At 32.3% G+C, this 23,337-nt stretch overlaps 1 pseudogene across 1 annotated transcript in view; it reads left to right on the top strand.

The window, feature by feature from the left end:
• LOC143405196 (glycogen debranching enzyme-like) overlaps nucleotides 1-23,337 on the top strand; it is a 73,440-nt pseudogene that overhangs the window by 35,914 nt on the left and 14,189 nt on the right. Inside the window, exons 22-31 of the transcript XR_013091997.1 lie at nucleotides 163-293; nucleotides 1,004-1,179; nucleotides 5,664-5,766; nucleotides 7,367-7,592; nucleotides 9,066-9,177; nucleotides 15,597-15,714; nucleotides 16,710-16,821; nucleotides 17,513-17,712; nucleotides 18,845-18,942; nucleotides 20,857-20,990. The product of XR_013091997.1 is annotated as a glycogen debranching enzyme-like (transcript). The remainder of the gene's footprint in view (nucleotides 1-162; nucleotides 294-1,003; nucleotides 1,180-5,663; nucleotides 5,767-7,366; nucleotides 7,593-9,065; nucleotides 9,178-15,596; nucleotides 15,715-16,709; nucleotides 16,822-17,512; nucleotides 17,713-18,844; nucleotides 18,943-20,856; nucleotides 20,991-23,337) is intronic.

The raw sequence follows: 23,337 nt of genomic DNA, 5'->3' as shown, positions 1-23,337 counted from the left end.
TATTTACCTGTTTTCCTCCCTTCTTTGTGTTTCTAGTTTTAATAAATGGAAATTTGATTAATGAATTATTGGATAGCACAGTTTCATGTTAATATTTATCTCTTAAAATATGCGTAACCTGTGAACACACCAAATTAACTTTTAAAATTATTTTTATAACAGGTTGGTAAATGGTTGCAGGCTATGTTCTACTTGAAGCAGATCCCACGATACCTTATCCCATGTTACTTTGATGCTATATTAATTGGTGCATACATCACTCTTCTGGATGCAGCATGGAAGCAGTTGTCAAGGTATATCCAACAAAGCTTACGTAAATAGGTGTGTTTGCATAGAAACTATACACAGAGTCACTTTACACATGCTTTTAAAACACCAAAGCATGAATTTTGGAGACTCAGAGCTGGAAAAGTTTTTAAGTGGAGAGTAAATTTATTAACATCCTTTAGTCTGAAACATACAAAAACAAACCCATGTAAAATTTGTTCTATATACAATATGTTTGGGGAAAATTAACTTGTTTTATGTTATTTGTTTCTATTTATTTATTCATTGATTTGTTAAATTTAATTGATATAATGTTTAGAATATGTACATAGAGTTCTTTCTCTAATTTTCATCGATTAAAAGAAATAATATTCTGGTATTATTATGAATGAAATCTGCCTTTTACAATGAAATTTTCTAAAATGAAACTACAAATGGAAATGAACTATGAGAGCCAGCAAGTTGATTTGGGCATGCTTTCAGATTTTTCAGAAAGAAAAAGCACTTCAGTTCTGCCATTTGTGTTACAACAAGGCCTGGACTAAAGCCGGCTAAAATAATGGATGCCATGAAAGCAGTTCTGAAATATAATCAAATTGAACATTTTTTCCTACTATATTACTATCTTTATATATTTGTGTGGAGAAATCATTTGAAGGGGAAAAAAAGAATAAAACTGCTAAAAAGTTTTGTATTTTTACAGATCATATTTTAAACCCTATCACTTTCATTACAGCTTTGTTCAGAATGGTTCAACCTTTGTGAAACATCTTTCATTGGGTTCAGTCCAAATGTGTGGAGTAGGAAAATTCCCTTCTCTGCCACTTCTTTCACCTTCCCTTCTGGATGTACCATATAGGTTGAATGAGATCACAAAGGAAAAGCAGCAGTGTTGTGCTTCTTTAGCTGCAGGTAAGGAATTTTGTAGAAGGTTAAAATGTATAAATCAATAGTATTCAAAAGGAAAACTTACAAGAAAAAGACTTTTTTAAAAAATTAGTGAAGTTATCCAAGACTGCATGTTATTGCTTAGTAAAATTTCATAGACACTCCTAAAATACTAACCATGTTATTATTTAGTTATAACAGTGTATGAGGCATTTATGTGGCATTTATGTGTGTTTTTATTGTGTCTGGTTAATCCTTTTCTTCCAACTCATGGTATTATTTTAAATAATATTTAAAATATATGTTTTAAATCATTATTTTACTACCCATTTTCCTATATCTCTTCCCTGTTTTTAAAATAAACGAATCTAAAGATCATTTAAAGGTGTCCTATAAAGTTACAAAACACAAAACTGATTTTAAATAATTATTATATGGGGATTGGGGTTGTGGTTCAGTGGTGGAATGCTTGCCTAGCATCTGTGAGGCACTGGATTCAATTATCAGCACTGCATATAAATAAATAAATAAAATTAAGGTCCACAAACATCTAATAAATTTTTTTAAAATATTTTTTCAGTTGTTAATAGACCTTTATTTCATTTATTTATAAGTGGTGCTGAGAATCTAACCCAGTGCCTCACACATGCCAGGCAAGTGCACTAACCCTGAGCCAGAGCCCCAGCCACAAGTAATAAAAGTTTTAAGAAATTACTATTATTATGCATCCAGATACTGTCAGTTGGACATAAAATACTTCCAGCCATGCTTATTGGCATCTGTTCCTGAAAGTAGATTTAAAAATTCAATCATATAATAAATATGAATAAGAAAAATAGGATAAAGAACAGGCTTTCCTTTTAAATAAATTTCCATCATATTTCTGGAAAATATTTAATACTTGAGGTCACTGAAGTTGAGAATTCTCAAAACTAATCTGAAATATGTGAAATTGTAGAAAGTATTATATATTCATGGCTCCCTCTGTTAAATTTAAATTTGTTTAATTTTGTATCTGCTCAGATCAAATGAAAAGGCTTCATGGTACCCAACAACTACAATAAAAATTACCTTTTCATTTAGAATGATCATTAAAAAAATCATAAAACTCTTTTTTGGGAGTGGAGAAATAGCTCAGGGGTAGAGTACTTGCCAAGTATGTGTGAGGCCCTAGGATCAATCCCTATCACCACAAAAATAAAAAAAAAACAATTTTATTAAAGAATGAAATTAAAACTCTGGTTTAGTTCTATCATTATTTCATATTTTCACTTGACTGTTTGATCTTCTAGTACCTGTCATTTCCCAATGAATCCATGAAAATACTCATGAAACTGAACTGAGCCATTGTGGGGAAGAAACATGCTGATATGAAGAATTTTAGGTTTTAGTCTATTTCATAGAAGCCTATTACATCAAATAGTAATTTCAGTCTTTTGATTGTATGCTGTTGCTGTTAAATACCCCTAATACATGCATTTATTTATAAATTGTATGCCAATATATGTTAATGGTACCTGATACACCTACATACCAAGTATAGTATAGTAAGTAAATAGAAATTCTGGTATTTTCTTCTTGCATGGAATGTTTTGCCTAGTGCTTACTGGCAAAAATAGAATAAACTCAGATTTGCAGGTAGGTTTTTTAGAGGTTCATTTTAAAATGGCTGGGAATTCATTTCTTTGGTGATGGTATTACAAAACATGTTATAATTATAAACTTTTATAATAATTGACAAAGCAGAAATTATTCCAAAGATATATGATCTATAAGTTATATACTCTCAGAGATGAAAAGGTTAATATGGGTGTGTGGGAAGGGAAGAATAGAAGTTTGTTCCTTGGATTTGACAAAGGGGAGTGAACAGAAGCAGGGATGGGAATAGGAAGCCCGTAGAATGAATTGGGCTGTAACTTTCCTGAGTACATCATGTACAACCCCAAAAATGGGAAGTATATTCCATGTATATATAATATGTCCAAATATACTCTACTCTCATGTATATCTAAAAAGAACAAATTTAAAAAGTTAATAAAAATATTTCCACATTTCAGTGATATAGATTTTATAGCCTTTCCTTTTTAATAAAGACAGACTGTATATATTTTAGGATATACAAATTTAAAGTCACCTTTGAATCTCTCTATCTAGGTTTCATACAAAATGTTGAATGGGTTAAACTATAGGAATGCTGTCTGACACAGACTGCTACATATATGTTAGCTGCTGTCATTGTCGTCATCATCAAAGTTAGTAGCCATCAATCATGTATATCAACCATTATTTAAAAATACACAGTGTGGGCTGGAATTGTGCCTAGTAAGAGTGACTGGGTTCAATTCTCAGTTCTGCATATAAATAAACAAAGTCCATTGACAACTAAAAAGACATATTAAAAAAAAACACACAGTGTGTTTAGGGAAACTCTGTATTATTTTGGAGATAGCATAGAAAAAATGTCTAATGTTGCCCTTTGTTCCAATATTTCTTTTTTTCTTCTTCCTCTTCTTCTTTCTCTCTCTTTTATTTTTTTTGGGGGGGGTCCCCTTTGGCACTGGGGATTGGACCTAGGATGCTTAACCACTGAGCCACATCTCCACCCTTTTTTAATTTTTACTTTGAGACCGGGTCTCATTAAATTGCTTAGGGCCTCGCTAAGTTGCGGAGGCTGTCTTTGAACTTGTGATTCTTCTGCTTCTATCTCCTGAATTTCTGGGATTATAGGACTGTGCCACTGTACCTGGCTGCTTCACCATTTTTTGACTATTATTTTTTTTTTAGTACAAATAACAGATAACAATCATATTTCTTCAAATGTTTTATAAAAAAACAACTGGGCTGGGAATGTAAATCAGTGATAGAGCACTTGCCTAACATGTACAAGGACCTTTCTCCAATCCCCTGAATCACAGGGAAAAAAAAAATAAAGAAACTCAAATCAGTCTAAAAGTAAAATTTTAGAATTTTTCCTATTACATATCCTATTTTTATCTTATACATAAAAGTTGTAATTACCACAAATGTTCATAGTTTAGCATACAAAATCCCATTTTCATCTGCAAAAAAATTTTATGAAAGTATAACACTTTTTAAAAATTCATTTATTTTTACTTTTCCTTTTTTGAGGGGGCAGGTACTGAAGGTTGAAACTAGGGGTGCTTTATAACTGAGCTACATCCTAGCCCTTTTTTATTTTTTTATTTTTTATTTTGAGCCAGGATCTCATTAAGTTGCTTAGGGCTTTGCTAAATTGTTGAGACTGGACTCAAACTCTCGAACTTCATGCTTCAGCATTCCAGATTGTTGGGATTACAGGCTTGTGCCACCACACCCAGACAAAATATATTTATTTTCAGTTGACAAACATTATATATATTTATTGCATACAAAGTGTAACAGTATTAATTTATTTTAAATTAATAGGAAATTTGGTAATATGTTTGACTCCAGAATAATAGAGTAATATACGTATTTAGTTGGTTATCATTCAGGTAATCATTTCATATTTAGATTCATTTATTATCCTTAAAGGCAGGGTAGAATCTTTAAAACATGTACTTAGTATCATATTATATTACTTTATATGTTAAATATTTGATTTCTTGCTTTTAATTTATTAAAATAAAGGTTTTTGTCTTTTTAAAGCTATCTTGAAATCAGTTGTCTAGCAATCTTGAAATCAGTTGTCTAGCACTTGTTCTTGGGGCAGAGGATGTAACTCAGTGTTAAAGTGGTGGCATAGCATACAGGAGTCCCTGGGTGCTATCCCCAGAATCTCAAAAAAAAAAAAAAAAAAAATCTAGCACTGTTTTCTAATCTCCTTTGGGTCTTTTAAAAATCTGGTAAATCAGATGTGGTATTCCCAGCATCGGAAGCTGAAACTGGAGAATGCCTGCGCAACCTAGAAAGAGCCTATCTCCAACAAACAAGCAAAAAATAACCTGATAAGAATATAGAATTGGGGCTGGGGTTGTGGCTCAGCAGTAGAGCATTTGCCTGGCATGTGTGGGACCCTGGGTTTGATCCTCAGCAACACACATAAATCAATAAAATAAAGGTATGTGTCCAACTACAACTAAAAACTAAATATTTTTTAAAAAGAAGAAGAGTTACTCTGGGGGTGTTGGCACATGCCTATAATCCTATTGACTCAGGAGTTGGAGGCAGGAGGATCATGAGTTTAAAGCTAGCCTCAGGAATTAAGGCATGCTGACCCTAAGGAATGTAGTGAGACTCTGTCTCAAAATTAATAAAAAAAGCCTGGAAATTTGGCTCAGTGGTTATGTGTGTGTGTATGTATGTATGTATGTATATATATATATATATATATATAAATAAATTTCATTCCATAAAAGTTGACATACCAGGCATACATTTTGCAGATAATTTTAGTGTTTGCAGACACATTGTAACTTACTCTTCTACCCCATGTTTAGAGTAACAATTATTGTGTGATAATACAGTTTATTATATTTATATTTACATATATTTATCTTTTCTGTTAGGCTTACCTCATTTTTCTTCTGGTCTTTTCCGCTGCTGGGGAAGGGATATTTTTATTGCACTTAAAGGTTTACTGCTAGTTACTGGACGATATTTAGAAGTCAGGTAAGAGATCATCTAAAAAGTTGCAATGTAAGTTTATGTCTTAGTGTTTTCTATATGTTCTTCAAACCTTTCTTCTGATCCATCTAATCTCAACATTTGAGAGGTATGTTTTCCATAAATTTTTCAATGGTATTTTTATAAATGTTCATTGAAAAATATAGGAAAAATTTAAAGGAGGAAAAACTTTTTGAATTTACCAAGATCTATTCATTCATATTATAGGTTAGGTTATTTTCAGAATTTGTAAGTTTATTTTTATAAGATAAAATTTTTGATCATTTTATGTCTTTTATAATGAAGTTACTGCTGGCTTGTTGAGTCTTACAGAAAAAAAAAAAAAGATAGCAGGTTTCCTTCTGTTTGTTGCAAGCTTGTAAGCTCCAGTTTCCAGATTCAAAATGATCTTTTCTTATGTCACACAATAATATAAATAAATTTATTGGAGGTTGAAAAGAAAGTTCTGCAGCTGTGTGATTCAGAATGTTCCACAAACCAGTACTAACACCATCATCTAAGAACTTGTTAGAAATGCCTATTCTTTGTGCCTATGGCAGACCCCCTGAATCTTATCCTGGGGATGAAGAGGGCAAGGTTAGTAGGAGAAACTGTATTCACATCATCTAGGTAGCAGTCACCAACTGGAAGTCTGGATAGGAAATGCGAAATGGAACAACTATTTTGACTAGCTATACCACAGGGGTGGTTTTCCTTCCTCCCTTTGTAGAGGTATTCATGGATCAGAAATCTTTTTTTCAGTTTTCATGTGTGTGATATTTTTCTGGATGGTCAAGATTGCTAGTACTCTCACCTTTTATTAATTGGGGAATGTCATGTGCATACGGACCCTTTTGTATTTTAGAAAACAAAACTTTCCTATTGTACTATTGCTGGACAAACATTAAACTGAAACATAGAATTAATAAAATTTATGAATGTTTTAGTTAGAAAGCATTAGAGTCTAGATGTTTTTAAATAACTTTTTCGAAGATCATACAGGTGGCAAAGCTAGGATTTAGACCTCAGCCATCTTATTTCTTAATTTTATGATCTTTCCAGAACACAACTCCATCTTACAAATGAGATACACCAAGTCTTACATCTCATTTGGTATATGATAGTAGAATACTATTTTTAAATTTTAAAGACCAATTTTTAAAAATGAGTGGTTTTTTAAATATCAGCTTTTAGCCATCGGTTTCTTATATATTTGCTTTGCTTTTGGTATGTTATAAAATAAAAGTTTATGCCTAATAATTACTTGGATTTTGAAATACTGTGGATTTCAAAAGTAGAATCTAGAGCTGTAAGGAGCTTTAAAAATCACCCACCCCAATCCCCGACTGCACAGATGAAAAAACTGTTCCAAAGAGGGAAAGTCACAAATTGTCAGAGAAAAAGCCAGGGCTGCAACCAAAATCTCTTACTTTCAATTCATTGCTTGTTTATCATATCATGACCGCTTTCTAAAAATATATACAAAAAGAAATAAGGACAAGTGAGAAAATATTTCATGACACAGTCACCAAAAGTGAACATGTTTGTCTTCAGTTTTTAACAGTATGTTTTCATTTCAAATGATCCATTCAATTCTGTTGTTTAGGAATATTATTTTAGCATTTGCTGGTACCCTGAGGCATGGTCTCATTCCTAATCTCCTCGGTGAAGGAACTTATGCCAGATACAATTGCCGGGATGCTGTGTGGTGGTGGCTCCAGTGTATTCAAGATTACTGTAAAATGGTTCCAAATGGTATAGACATTCTCAAGTGCCCAGTTTCTAGAATGTATCCAACAGATGATTCTGCTCCTTTGCCTGCTGGCACACTGGTAAAGAGAATTTATCAAAACGTTTTTCTTGAAATATGACTTATTTCCTAATACACAGTAAAAATAAAACTGCTTCTTGCCTAAAGAGCTTGTAACATTTTAGAAGAGATGATGTGTCCACATAAACATGGTCATTGCAAAGATGGACAAGTAGTACTATGCAGTGTCATACAAGGGAGAGAGGAGTAGTAGGTGGGACTCAGGGAGGAGGACTTATAAAGTAGCTAAAATTTCACCTGAATGGACTCTTAAAATGTGAGTAGGATTTTAGGAGAGTTTGTGGAGGGTATGGGAAGACTTGAAAGATGAAAGGAACAGTGAAACATATTGAGTTGAAGCACAGTTTAGGACATACTGCTCAGCCTAGTTTCAATTTCTGTGTAAAACACCTGAGGGTAGTGAGAGAATATGGAAAGGGTGAACCAGGTGTAGAGGGCTTTGTCAACCAATCCAGGTAGTTCAGAGTCTATCTTATGAACAATGTTGAACTGATAAACATTTTTGAGTGTTTTTCCCCAATAGGGAATGTGCAATAATACTACGTTTTTGTCACTTCTGATCTGCTTTTGTTATCATGTATTCAGTATAAGACTTCAGGGGTGGTGAAAACTGCTTCAGGACTAGCATGTTTGTGTCCCCATGATGTTTATATTTACCATGAAGTACTCAAAAAACATTTGTCAAAAAATAATTCTTTATCTATGTTCCATTGTCCTACATGGGTTAATGTTATCAAGTAGGTATTTATTTTAGATCTATTTATTTTCTCACAATTTGGTAAAAGTTGCACAGTATTTTTATGTGCTTCATACATTTTATAACTATATCAAGAATTTTTATATGATAGATTCAGATATATTTACAGGTTTTTAAAAAAATAAAATATAAAGTATAATCAAATATACAAGGACTCTAAATTTCATTTTTAGTTTATATGCTTCACCTTATTTTTTAAAAATACTTATATATCTCCCTATATGTTATCCTAAGTATTACTTTATTATTAATATGGACAAAGAAAATTATCTGTGGACTCTTTACATTCACTGGGATATTTTCTGAAGTCATCATAGATTCCCATGTTTGAGAGTACCACTTTTGCACATAATTTAATTACTATTACCTATATGTGCAGAGGAGTAAGAATATTTAGGTGCTAAATGACAAGCTAAACTCATTATTGTTTATTGTTCTGATAAAAACTATTCAAGCTCATCATTTCACCTATCTGCAAAATTACAAATTATTTTGTCATAGGCCTGAATAGTTAAAACTACTAATGTTAAATATTCATATGACAGATTGTATTATTTTGTGTAGTGAGAGCTGCTGTTGCTTTTCCCTGGGCCTACTCCAATCCTTATTTCTCCCTCCAAAGAAAAGTATGTGTTTTCACATTTTTAAGTTGTGGGATTTAGGAGAAGATCAGTATGTAGTTTCTAATAGAGGTCACATCCATTCTGTCTCAAACAGGATCAACCATTGTTTGAAGTAATACAGGAAGCCATGCAAAGACACATGCAGGGCATACAGTTCCGAGAAAGGAATGCTGGACCACAGATAGATCGAAACATGAAGGACGAAGGTATGGAAATTTAACTCCATAGTGAATATTCACTGATGCAGAGAAATTAAACCTTGTAATCATTCTCTCACTTTGCAGTAATGGGTGCAAAACCTTAGGATGTAACAATGAGAAAGATAACACTGTTTCTGATCTCACCTAGTTTTTAATTTCTAGAGGAAATATGGAATTTCATATCATTTTAGTCGCCAATATTAATTGTAATATTGATGGTTACAATTTATAATGATAATATCAATATTTTTTTAAAGAGAGAGAATTTTTTAATATTTATTTTTTAGTTTTTGGTGGACATAACATTTTTATTTTTATGTGGTGCTGAGGATCAAACCCAGCACCCCGTGCATGCCAGGCGAGCGCGCCTCCGCTTGAGCCACATCCCCAGCCCCAATAATATCAATATTAATTGCAATGAATTGAGTCATTATCTGGTAGGCATTGTGCTAACTACTTAACCTATGTTGTTCCAATTTAATTCTCCCAAGAACATTTGGAACAAGTTATTTTGTTTTTCTTTTTACTAAATGAGAAAACTGAAGAGTAGCCTACCCAAAACCACAGAGCTACTAAGTGGCAAACTATGATTTTTTTCCCTGGTCTCTCTCTTTGGCTTAGGCTCCTATAAAACAGTTTTTACAAAAAGGGTATATGTTTATCAAGTTAAAATTGATGAACTTTTAACTTCTTCCTTATTTTATGGCACACAATCATTACTAGCCAATGCAAGGCTGATTGTTTCATTTTTCCCCTATTTCTCTTAGAGAATCATTCTAATGCATTTATTGTGTATTTATTTTTATAAAACATGTATTATTTTATTTATATGTCATTTTAATATTTTGTTAGTGCATTAAATTTTGGGTTCATTTTGAGATAATCACACAAGCATTTGCTCTACTTCAGTCCCTACTACTTCTTCTTTTCTTCCCCTGTTCCCTCCACCCATATTAACCCAGCCATATTCCCTTTCCTCTACTCTACTGGTTATTTATTTATTTATATAGTTTTAATTGGTGATTTATAGATGCACATAAAGGTGAAAATCATAATTTGGTCAATTGCATTCTACTGTTCCTTTCTTTTCCCATCCTGTCTCCCTCCCCCTCTGCTCCACTGATCTCCCTTCAATTTTCATGGGATCTGTACCCCTTTCTTTTTTCCTTGTTTCTGGCTTCTGCATATGAAAGAAAACAGTATACCCTTGACTTTCTGGATCTGTCTTATTTCACTTAGATGCTGTTCTCCAGTTCTATCCATCTAATAGCAAATGCCATGCGTATCAATTTTTTAACTTTATAGTTTAGAGAGAATTTGAGATTCATAAAAGTTTGCAAAAAAGTGACACATGGAGAACCATGAACCATTCACACAGTTTCCCTCAGCTTCTCCCAATGGGGATGTCCTATATAACTGAAGTATCTTTAGGAAATTGACATTAGTGTGATACTGTTATCTAGGCTATTAACTGTTAACTAAACCTGATTTGGTTTCTAGTTTTTACATTTTCTCATCTGTGTGTCTGTGTGTTTGTGCATATATGCTCACACTTGCATATATGTGTGCATGTAGCTCTGTGAAATGTGACTCCATGTATAACTTCATGTAACCAATACCACAATCAAGATACAGAACTAATCCATCACCACAAAGGTCTTTGTGTCTGCCTTTATAGTTAACACCTACCCACTCTACTGCCATACTTGAACTCTAACAACTGCTAATCAGTTCTCTCTATATATGATTTTATTAGGTTGAGAATGTTATGTAAATTGAATATACTTCTTATAACTTTTTGAGTGGTTTTATTCATTAATCATAATGCCCTCGAGATCCATCCAAGCGGTTGCATGCATTGGTAGTTTATTTCTTTTTGTTGCTGAATAGTATTCCCTCTTAGTGATGTCAGAATTTATTTAACCTTTAATTCACTGAAGGACATTTAGGTACTTCCATTTTTTTACTAATACAACTAATATGAATATTTCATATGTAAATTTTTACATGACACATATGTTTCATTTCTCAGGGAATGCCCAAGGATATGAGTCAGTCATATAATGAGTGCCTGTTTTATTTTATAAGAAATTGCCAAACAATGTTCCAGAATGGTTGTACCATTCTGGTTGATTTTCATCTACACTGAATCACCATTTGTTGTTATGGAGTTTTGTTTTGTTTTGTTTTCAAAGAAGTGCTAATGGTTGTGTAGACTGCTATACAATATTTGCATTTCTCTAATGTTAAACATCTTTTCATGTACTTATTTGCCATTCATCATCCCTAATTGTGTCATTTGCTTATTTTCTAATTGGATTGCTGGTTTTTTGACTGGTAAGCATTTTAAAAATATTGTTTTAAAATTTTTGTTAGGGCTGGGGATGTGGCTCAAGTGGTAGCGTGCTCGCCTGGCATGCGTGCGGCCCAGGTTTGATCCTCAGCACCACATACAAAAACAAAAGATGTTGTGTCCGCCGAAAACTAAAAAATAAATATTAAAATTCTCTCTCTCTCTAAAAAAATAAAATAAAATAAAATTTATATTATAAAATGTCCCAGTTTAGCCATTTGTAAGTGTACAGTTCAGTGGCTTTAACTACATTCACATTGTTGTGTAGCCATCATTACTATCCATCTCCAGAACTTTTTTGTCATCCCAAACAGAAACTATCCAGTAAACAATAAGTACAGTACTCATTCCCCAGCTCCTAAAAATTGCTATTCTACTTTCTGTGTCTATGTATTTAAGTATTTGAATGTATTTTTCCAGTGTCTGTTGCTATAACAAAATACTTGAGGCAGGACACTTTATAAAGAAAAAGATTTGTTTAGCTCAAAGGTTTGGAGGCTGAAAGTATAAGCTGAAGCATCTTTGTTGAGTTTGGCCTCTGGTGAGGACCCTCTTGGTTATATCACATCACGCCAGATAACCTCATAGTGGGAGAGATTATGTGTGGGGAAGATCCCATGACAAGAAAGAAAGGCAGAGATTTACGGGTCGGGATCATTCTTATTCTTTGGAACCTAGCCCCCTCTGAAAGGCATCATTGATTTCCAATGGTAATGTCTCCAGTGACTCAACCACCTTCTTCAGGCCACACCTCTTAAAGCTTCCAGCACACTAAATCATAGCATCTGTGTACCTCATATAATTGAAATAATAATATATTTGCCCTTTGTTTCTGGCTTATTTCATTGAGCATAATTTTTTTACGGTTCAACCATGTTGTATGTGTATCAGAATTCCATTCTTCTTTTTTGTTGTTGTTTTTTGAGGGTTTTTTGTGATAAAAATTTCTAAAATTAAATTTTCCATCTAACATTTTAAAAACTAGAAATTACAACCAAAATAAGCTGGAAGAAAAAAAAATCCTCTTAAAACTTACAGAGATTCTCTTCCAGACTGTTTCCATGATTTTCATTAGAGAATCTCAATGGGATAAAGGGTCTTTATATGCCAAACAGAAATAAAGGACTTCCCCTGGCTGTTCCCCTTGTTGGTAAGTATTCTCCCCACATCCCTGGATTCTTAATGAAGCAAGCCAACATTCTCAAACCTGAAAGGATGCCAGTCGTTCTGTAGGCATTTGTCTTCTGGCACTACACCACTATGTGCAAAGTCTATAGCTGGGTTCCAAGAAGGCCATACATTTTTAAATTGCAAATCTGTGCTAAGTATATAAGACAATGACTGACAGGAAAAAAAAAATGTTTTTTGATTACAAACTCAATCCATGTGGTTTATTTATCAGTGGGAGAAGTTAGAAATTAATTCTCCTCTCCTCTTCCCCCAAAAAACCCCAGCAAATAGCAAACAAATTTCCTTGGAAGTCACAGTCACATGTAGAGTACACCCTAGAAAAGAGAAGGGGCAAAACAGTTGCCACCCACTTTCTTCAAATACTGGATCTATTCAAGGGTGGAGAGAAAAAGCAACTTTCCAAAAGGCTGTGACGGAAAATCTGTTCCAAGCCTCTCTCTTTATTTAGTATGGGATCTTCATGTTCACATGGCATTCTTCCTATAGTTCACATCATCTTCCCTTTGGGTATGTCTGTGCCCAAATCTCCTCTTTTAAAAATACCAGTCAGATTGAATTAGGGTCCACCCTAATGACCATTGTAACTTGATTACCTTTGTGAAGTTCAGTTTCTAAATAAAGTCACATTCGGATACACTGGAGGCCAGGATTACAATGTTTTAAATTTGTGGGGAGGGATCCATTCAAACAAAATCAAAAATGTTTAGTTTTGAGAAGTATTTATATACTAATGATGTCATTCCTTTTTTATTTTATTTTTTATTTTTTTTATTTATATGTGACAGTGGAATGCATTACAATTCTTATTATACATATAGAGCACAATTTTTCATATCTCTGGTTGTATACTAAGTATATTCACACCAATTTGTCATGGCATTCCTTTTTTAAAATAATTTACAGTCAGGCATGGTGTTGCATGTCTGTAATCCCATGACTTGAGAGACTAAAGCAGGAGGATTGCCAGTTGAAAGCCAGCCTCAGCAAATTAGTGAGGCCCTAAGCAACTTAGCAAGAACCTTTCTCAAAAAAAAAAAAAAAATTTACAAATGTATTTATTGTGATATAAAATATTCCTCCCATATTCCCGTTCCCTGTTCCACTCTAGATAGGGCAGAGGGGTTGGAAGGGAAGGGAGGGGGCATAGGTTATTAATGATGGTGGAATGTGATGGTCATTATTATACAAAGTACAATTATGAAGATATGAATTGGTGTGAATATACTGTGTATACAACCAGAGATATGAAAAATTGTGCTGTATATATGTAATAAGAATTGTAATGCATTCCGCTGTCATATATAAATAAAAAAGAGATATAAAATATTTATGTTTTTATTAATTTAATCTGCTCCTAGGTATCTAGCCTATGAAATAATCTAAAACACATATGATGATATTGATCATACCATCATTTATAATTATATAAAAGGAAGAAGCAGCCTTTACAATTAACAGAAAATATTTACATTGACCAGAATGAAAAAATTACAAAATGATACTTATGACACACAAATGTGAAATCTAGTAAATAAAAAATATTTGGATATAAGCCATTTATAAAAATATTACTGTATAAAAATATTAGAATGAAATATATGTCTTTTGATTTTAAAATATGATTATGGTTTTATAATTTATCATTTTAAAATATAATATTACATTTAAAATATATTAATATGTTAATATTAATATAATGGCACCATTTTTAACATAACATAATGAACCTTTTCTAGGTAACTCACTACACTCATTGGCAAATATTGTATGTTCAAAATTATATTTTATATATTAATTTAAAATCATTAATTTATTGTTTCTAGCAGTAACATCCAAATACTAACCCTGCTAACCCAAGTTAGTTGCTGACAATCACTTATAGTTCTTTTATCCTTCAGTAAATCAATAGAAATAGATTTTATATTTAAAGAACATATTTTGTGATATCTTGGAATTAAGTTCATTTTTCATTTCAACTTACAGATAGTGGTATAAATTCTACCTGAAACTTAGTACTCAAATTAAGCAGATATTAACATTTGGTTATATTTTATTCAGATCTTTCTGTTTTTGTTTGAAAAGAAATAAACCATATCAGGTATATTCAAAGCTTCATCTCTCCTTTTCTTCCTTTCCTCTCTAGAATTAATGACTATCTTATAATCAGGGTTCACTATTTCCATGTATATTTTTAATGCTTTAGACTTTTGTGTGTATTGGAGTATATGCAAATTACATGTGATCTATGTTGTGTTGTATATATTCAGTGTACTATAACATATTCACTGTATAAATATTTGATGTATTTTAAAATTATACACAAATACGTGTATAATTTCATGAGTTTCATATAAACCAGATAGACATGCATAGCTGTGTACATTAGTGTTATCTATGTTTTAAGCTTTTACAGAAAAAGTTTTTATTGTACATCTCCTTTTATGACTTGTTTACTCAATCATTTTGTCTTGGGTATTTTTGTTCACATAAATCTACTTTTTAAATTTTATATGATATAGGGTGTTTCCCCATATATAAACAGCATTTAATCATTCCTCTACTGAGTGGTTTATTTTTTTTGCTGATAAAAGCAATGTAATGATGAATATTCTTATAAGTATCTCCATGTACACAGAAGTAAGGACTTCCCTAGAGTATATTTAGAAAGAAATGTAAGTACTGTTCAATTTTATGTCTCTAATTTTTAAGATATTACCAAGTTGATCTTCAGAATAGTTGTCCTGGTTTATTATATTCCTATAAATTGTATAAATATTTTAAATAAAATATTAATTTTCATTTGCTATATATAATATGTACCGGTTATAGAACATTTGTTTTATACATGTTTTGGGTTTTTTACGTTTTAATATAACTGCAGGGGTTGATGACAAAACAGGATTTATTTATGGAGGAAATCGCTTAAATTGTGGCACATGGATGGATAAAATGGGAGAAAGTGACAGAGCTAGAAACAGAGGAATCCCAGCCACTCCAAGGTAGTGTTTATTTTGAAGTGCTTTTGTAATTATGCCCTTTTTTAAAAAAAAAATATTATATATATATATATATATATATATATATATATATATATATATATTAGTTGTAGGTGGACACAATACCTTTTTTTAATTTTTATGTCATGCAGAGGATTGAACCCAGTGCCTCAGGCATGCTAGGTGAGCACTCTACCACTTGAGTCACAACCCCAGCCCCTAATTATGCTCTTTAATTTACCATTTTAGTTTTTAAAAACACATACTTGTAGAATCTTTTACTCTATTAATGATGTATTCTTCATAGTAAATCAATAAAAATCTGCCTCTCTTCCTCTCTTCTATTTTCTGACTCATCCTTTCTTTCTCCTTGTCATGCAGATATGTTCCTTTTGATATATGTTATATAGCAAAGCTGTCTGTTCTTTTTTTTTAGAAATTATCATGGTTTCAGCCTCTGCAAATACTTCAAAATCAAGTCTTATGATCTATTATCCTAATGGTTAATATTTCATTGCGCATATCTTTTGTAAATATGAGCAACCATCAGTTGTTCTGTCTTTTATGAAGTCTTTTCACTTCATAAAAGGGAATCTTTTTTCTTCATAATTCTTTAAACTTTTGTCCCAGAATTTGTCATTTTTCTTTTTTTATTTCAGAAGCTATCAACAAATAGCTTCTTGTACTATATTAAGCTAAGAAGCTCTTTTCTTCAAATTTTATCTTCAATCAGAATTATCTAAAAAATAATTTTAAAATAGTTGCTACTAGACTGAGGGGGTGTAGCTCCCTGGTAGAACACTTTCTCTAACTTGGGTGAGGCCTGGTTTCAGTCCCCAGCAAAATTATATATTCTAATGAAGTTAGGATTTCTTATTAGATAGTTGCTTTTATAATGAAATGGTTATACTATTTATCAGAATTGTTTATTGAATACCTTCTTAAAATAGAGCCTAAATGAATCCTACTTAGAGAATAAAATTTATTTTTAATTTTAGAGATGGGTCTGCTGTGGAAATTGTGGGCTTGTGTAAATCTGCCATTCGTTGGTTGCTGGAATTATCCAAAAAAATATTTTTCCTTATCATGAAGTTAGAGTAAAAAGATATGGTAAGCTGTTCCTTTTATTTACAAAGAAACTTGTAATACTGTCTGTATTTTTAACTATGTACTCATCATTTGATGCAGTTAGCTAATATTAGAAAACCATAAATTTCAAGAAGAAAGGAAAATCATTAATCTACTCTATGGAAATTGTAGCAAATCTAGTTACTAACCATATTTTTGATAGCAGTTTAAACTGAGGTAAGAAAAACAACATAGTTACTGCCTTTTTGTGCTTTTCTTTTATCTTAATGTGACTGTGAACAGGTTCTATTTTCATGAACAATTTTGAAATCTTTACATCTTTTTTGAGAAAATTCTATCCAATTGAAATATTATTTGAGCCGCATAAATAATTTAAAATTTTCTAATTCATTTGTTAAAAGTAAAAAGAAACAGATGAAGTTAATTATGTTTCATTTAAGATAATGTGTGTGAAATATGATTCAATATGTAGTCAATATAAAATTATTCCTGAACTATTTTATATTTTGGGAAGTACTGAGTTTTTGAAATACAGTGAATGTTTTATATCTCATCTCAATTTAGGCTAGCTACATTTTCAAAAAGTGGCTAATTTATTTTTCCCTAGTAGACAAAAAGTAATAAGTGTACTAAATATGACTTTTTGGCTCTTATTAGAGGTTTGAATTGCTTTAAATGTCTGAAACTGCCATGTCTTTTCATCATTTTCCAGGGAAAGTTGTAACAGTCTCAAATGAAGAGATGGAACAGAAAAATACAAGACAACTTTGAGAAACTGTTTCATGTTTCAGAAGATCCTTCTGATTCTAATGAGAAGCATCCAAACGTGGCATATACAAAGACAGTTATGGAGCTTCAAGTCCTTGGTGTGACTACCAGCTCAGGCCTAATTTTACTATAGCAATGGTCGTGGTAAGTGAAGTGTTTGTTACTGTCCAAATTGTAACAGAATTTACTTAATTTTTTTATTTTTTACTGTTTTCATTGAACTGCAGAAAAGGATATTGCTTACTAGCTAGTTTTATATAGTCTTTTATAATTAAAAAGGTCTGCTTATCACCTTTAACATTTACCAATCAGTATCAAAAAATAGAAAACAATGGAAGATGATTAATGAAGTATTTTCCTGATGTATTTTTCACATCCTGAATACACTTAGAAAATGATATTTTTGCAAGACACTGTGCTTGGATTTTGCTGTATATGCCAAATCCAGCTGCTTCAGTGAGCCCCTGACCCACCCAATTGTCCTGAAAGCTAAAGATGTCTGTATTTCCAATCATCTGTGCCACAACCAGTGCCTCAGCATGCTAGATGGGAAGTTCTGGAGTAGTGAATTACCAGGAATAGCTTAAATTCACACACTCTTTTATTGATAATTAATAAAGTATGTATAGCCAAGGATTCTAAAGTCTGTCCTTTTTAAATTCTGCCTAAACTATGAGGGCAATAAAATAGAGGTTTGTGTTTGTCCATGCCTGCCTAGCTGTTTCCATTTTATCAAAAACATAACTAAACATGGTATTATAAATTACAGTAGAATGAAAAACACACAGGCACACAGGACAGCTTTGGTTCAATGTGCATTTGATTTTATTAATCATTAACTGTAGGCCAACCACCAAAATTAATGCAGATCCTCTTCTCCTTCTTCTCTGTATTACAAGTAACTTTACACTGTTCTACATTTTATTATGATCCTAGAAGCAGAAAGTGGGTTCAGATATACCTTAAAGGAAACTTTTGTAAATATTATAAAGAATAAATTACATGAGTTGAAGTGAGTTCTATATTCCTAATAACTATGACAACTTCCTGTTTTTGAAGAATATCCACACATTTTCCTAACTTCTAAGGCCTAGAACAGTGCTTCCAAGTTAGCCTCATGGAATTAAATCTGGTTAGGCATCTACTCTTAAATTCTGCCCACACTGTATTTTTAAATATATTCATTCTTTTTCAAGATGATGATTTGTATATGTAGGTGGAAAGTAATTCTTCTGTGATGTGAAAAAGTTGTATATTTGTTTTTGACATTCATTAGGCCCCTGAGCTGTTTACTACAGAAAAAACATGGAGAGGATTGGAGATCGCAGAAAAAAAATTACTTGGTCCCCTTGGCATGAAAACTTTAGATCCAGAGTAAGTTAGAATCTAAGTATTAAGAATGTTGTTAGGATTATATTTAATCCAAATATATTAACACCAGCTATTAATTTTTCTTATCGATAACATTTCCAAAATTTCATTCAGATTGAGTTTTTAAAAGTGTCATCTGTACTTTCATTAAGCATCAGTACTCAGAATGCCTCTGTCTTATTCTGTATTCAATAATCAATTAGAGTTTTAGTTTATAAAACTAATGTCATGAATATTTTCGGATGTGCATTTTTCTGATCATAAAGGTGGTAAATGATTATTATAAACATTAGAAGTTACAGATATATATATATATATATATATATATATATATATATATATATATATATATATATATAAGAAAAACACAAAATTAATTTAAACCCCTTTATCTAGAAGGAAGCATCATTATCATCTGATCTATCTGTGCCTTTTTGTAGAATTTGGACAATATGGGCATATACCTAAGAGAATTTATGGAAAACATTACATGGGGTCAATCCCCAGCACCACAAAAAGAAAAAAAATTCATTCCCTTGCTTCCTTTCTTCACCTCAATTCTACTCCTCAGAGGTGGTCATTATTTTCTATATTGTTTCTACTAATAGCTGTTTCTACATTTCTAAAAGAAAGTATATGCTGCTGTTTTATGATATTTTAAGTATTAGGTATTATTCACATATACTGATGACAGGTGAGGATTTAATTCTGTTCTCAATATTAGTCTTATCCATCCTTTCTTTGTAATTATACTACTCTTTTTACTTATATCCATAAATGATTTCATTTTTATTTTACACTTGTGGGTTTATGCCATCATGTATTTCTTGTCCTTTCCAACTTTGTTTTTTTCCTTGAGTTTCAAATAACCCTTCTGTTTTTCCTTTATGATTTTTCTTTAAAACTTGATATTTGTTATCAACTTGCTTTCTGTATGAATTGATGACAGAATCTCACCTTTGTAGAATTTTCCTACTTTACTATGTATTCATTTCCATCATGAGATGCAAAATTTTGTATGTTTTAACTACATTCTGAGATACTCATATTTTCAGAGTCATTAAGAAGCACTGATCAAAACTAAAACACAAAGTTTATTTTTGTGGCCACATCTATCTTACTTAAAAAAAAAAAACCTTTGTATTTAAATTAAATCAAGTATACATAGCCCTTGTATTATCTGTTACAATAATTTTTGTAATATTGTTTGCTGCATAAATATGTTATAAATTCTACATACTATCAGAATGTATGTTGAATTGCTATTTGTAGTCTGATGATATGCCACATATAATTTTAGAATAACTTCATGGAGAAGTTTCAAAAACAACCTTTATAATCTATAACCTGTAAAACCTTATCTATAATATTTAGTAATTCAATTTATTATATGACCATTTCAATTATTATTCATATATTAGAGACCTTTTGAAATACTTGACTTTAAACCAATGGTTAGTGTCAAGCTAACTCCTGGAAGGCAAGATATCTGAATATTTAATAATTTTTATATTAGTCAGTATTTGTTAATTATTCCTGAACACATTGCTAAAGTCCTCTGGACTCATTATATTCTTATTTAAGGTTAAATTATGTTTTAATGCTGAGCTTATTCTATGAATTGGAAGATAACATGATTATTTCTCTTAACATTGCTATTGAAATGTTTTTAATGTTTTCTATGATATCTGAGCTTCTTTTATTTAACTTAACTTCCAATCATTTTGCAGTGATATGGTTTACTGTGGAATATATGACAATGCCTTAGACAATGACAACTACAATCTTGCTAGAGGTTTCAATTATCACCAAGAACCTGAAAGTTTTTCATTTTTCTTTGAGTTTTCAGTTATTTTTCAAATAGTTTTAGATATTCACTGTTTTTCTTTCCTTTACTTTTAAATTATCTTTTTTCAGGAATGGCTATGGCCTGTTGGATATTTTCTTCGTGCAAAGTTATATTTTTCTAAATTGATAGGTCCGGAGTGTAGTGCAAAGACAATGTTTTTGGTTAAAAACGTTCTTTCTCAACATTATGTTCATCTTGAGAGGTAAGTTGTCATGGGCATGTAATGTCTATAACTGGTGTGTCCTGAGTTCTTTGATATTAGGTAAGTTGGGTTTCCTTAGGATTCATTTCTCTGTGCTCTAGGTATCCCAATGAAGCTTGAAACCTTTCTTCTTTAACATGGCAGAGTCCATCGTGGAAATTTTACCTTCCCTTCATTAATTTAGGTAGTAAGTTACTTAAAGCTAAGGATTGATATTGTATGATTTGAACATATGGAATAGTCTTTGATTTTCAAAATTTAGCTCGTATTTTTAGAATGTGGTTAGCAAAGAATAAATACAAAAAACAAAAATATTTGTATCAGGCCTTTTGAACTAGTTGATATATATAAAATTGGCATAAATTGTATCACTTCTCTTTCAAGAACATAAGGGACTTCAAACTACGACGGCAAATATTGCATGAAAATTGGTTTTCATTAGCTTAAATATACTCACAGAACACCCAACTCTGTCGTTGCCCTGTACTGTTTCTGGGGGTTTTGCATTTATTTTCTCTTTGTTCCCTTTTATCTGTTAAAAGTAAGACTATCTGGCATGCCTGGGGTCATTCTACTTTTACCTGTCATCTCATCACTTCAGACCTGTTGTGAGACCTTGTTCCAGTAATTAATTATCTTCTCTTGGTATTCTACTTTATCTTTCCTACTTAAGCTACAGAGATATCTGTCAGCCCATTCTAAAACAAAATCCCTTCATATAGTTATTAACTCAAACCTGGTCCTGTCTCTCTTACCAGCCCATGTCCCCTTCAGGAGTAACCTCTTTTTTCTCTCTCCATTTTGACCCACTTAGTCATTACCACCTTCATCTGGCTTTCGCCCTCACCACTCTGGCAAAGCCACTCAACAAGATCTCTCCTAGTTTCCAGACCCCATGACTTCCCTTAAGTTCTCTACTTTGAGCTGGCTATTGCTTTCCTTTTTTCATGAAAAACCTTCTGGTACCATTAGTATTAGGTTTCCCTTGTTTACATGGTAGAACTAATGGTAATAACAAAAAATGATATTCATTGATCACATAACCATGTTCTTGGCATTATTCTAAATGTATGTATGTAAAATGACTCATTTAATCCAAACAACTATATAAATTTGCTACTATTACCATCATCATCATCTCCACCACCACCACCACATATTACTGTTGTTATCCACCAGTCCACTTACTCACTGTGTGACCATGAGGAAGTTGTTTAACTTCTCTAAAGCTTGGTTTTCTCATCTGCATAGAGTGAGTTGGGATCTTTGGAGGTTGGATTGTTTCAAGGAGTGATATATTTTTTTTTCCTTTTTTTTATTGGTTGTTCAAAACATTACATAGCTCTTGACATATCATATTTCATCCTTTAGATTCAAGTGGGTTATGAACTCCCATTTTTACCCCGTATACAGATTGCAGAATCACATCAGTTACACATCCACTTTGTTACATAATGCCATATTAGTAACTGTTATATTCTGCTACCTTTTCTATCCTCTACTATCCCCCTCCCCTCCCCTCCCATCTTCTCTCTCTATCCCATCTGCTATAATTTAATTCTTTCCCTTGTTTTTTCCCCTTTCCTCTTACAACCTCTTATATGTAATTTTGTATAACAGTGAGGGTCTCCTTCCATTTCCATGCAATTTCCCTTTTCTCTCCCTTTCCCTCCCACCTCATGTCTCTGTTCAATGTTAATCTTTTCCTCCTGCTCTTCCTCCCTGCTCTGTTCTTAGTTGCTCTCATTATATCAAAGAAGACATTTGGCATTTGTTCTTTAGGGATTGGTTTAGCATAATCTGCTCTAATGCCATCCATTTCCCTGAAAATTCCATGATTTTGTCATTTTTTAGTGCTGCGTAATACTCCATTGTGTATAAATGCCACATTTTTTTTATCCATTCATCTATTGAAGGGCATCTGGGTTGGTTCCACAGTCTAGCTATTGTGGATTGTGCTGCTATGAACATCCATGTGGCAGTATCCCTGTAGTACGCTCTTTAAGGTCTTCAGGGAATAGTCCGAGAAGGGGAATAGCTGGGTCAAATGGTGGTTCCATTCCCAGCTTTTCCAGGAATCTCCATACTGCTTTCCAAATTGGCTGCACCAATTTACAGTCCCACCAGCAATGTACAAGAGTACCCCTTTCCCCACATCCTCGCCAGCACTTGTTGTTTGACTTCACAATGGCTGCTAATCTTACTGGAGTGAGATGGTATCTTAGGGTGGTTTTGATTTGCATTTCTCTGACTGCTAGAGATGGTGAGCATTTTTTCATGTACTTGTTGATTGTATGTCCTCCTCTGAGAAGTGTCTGTTCAGGTCTTTGGCCCATTTGTTGATTGG

This window comes from Callospermophilus lateralis, chromosome 7 (genome assembly GCF_048772815.1).
Source record: "Callospermophilus lateralis isolate mCalLat2 chromosome 7, mCalLat2.hap1, whole genome shotgun sequence".
NCBI lineage: Eukaryota > Metazoa > Chordata > Mammalia > Rodentia > Sciuridae > Callospermophilus > Callospermophilus lateralis.
This window is presented reverse-complemented; position numbering and strand designations above follow the sequence as displayed.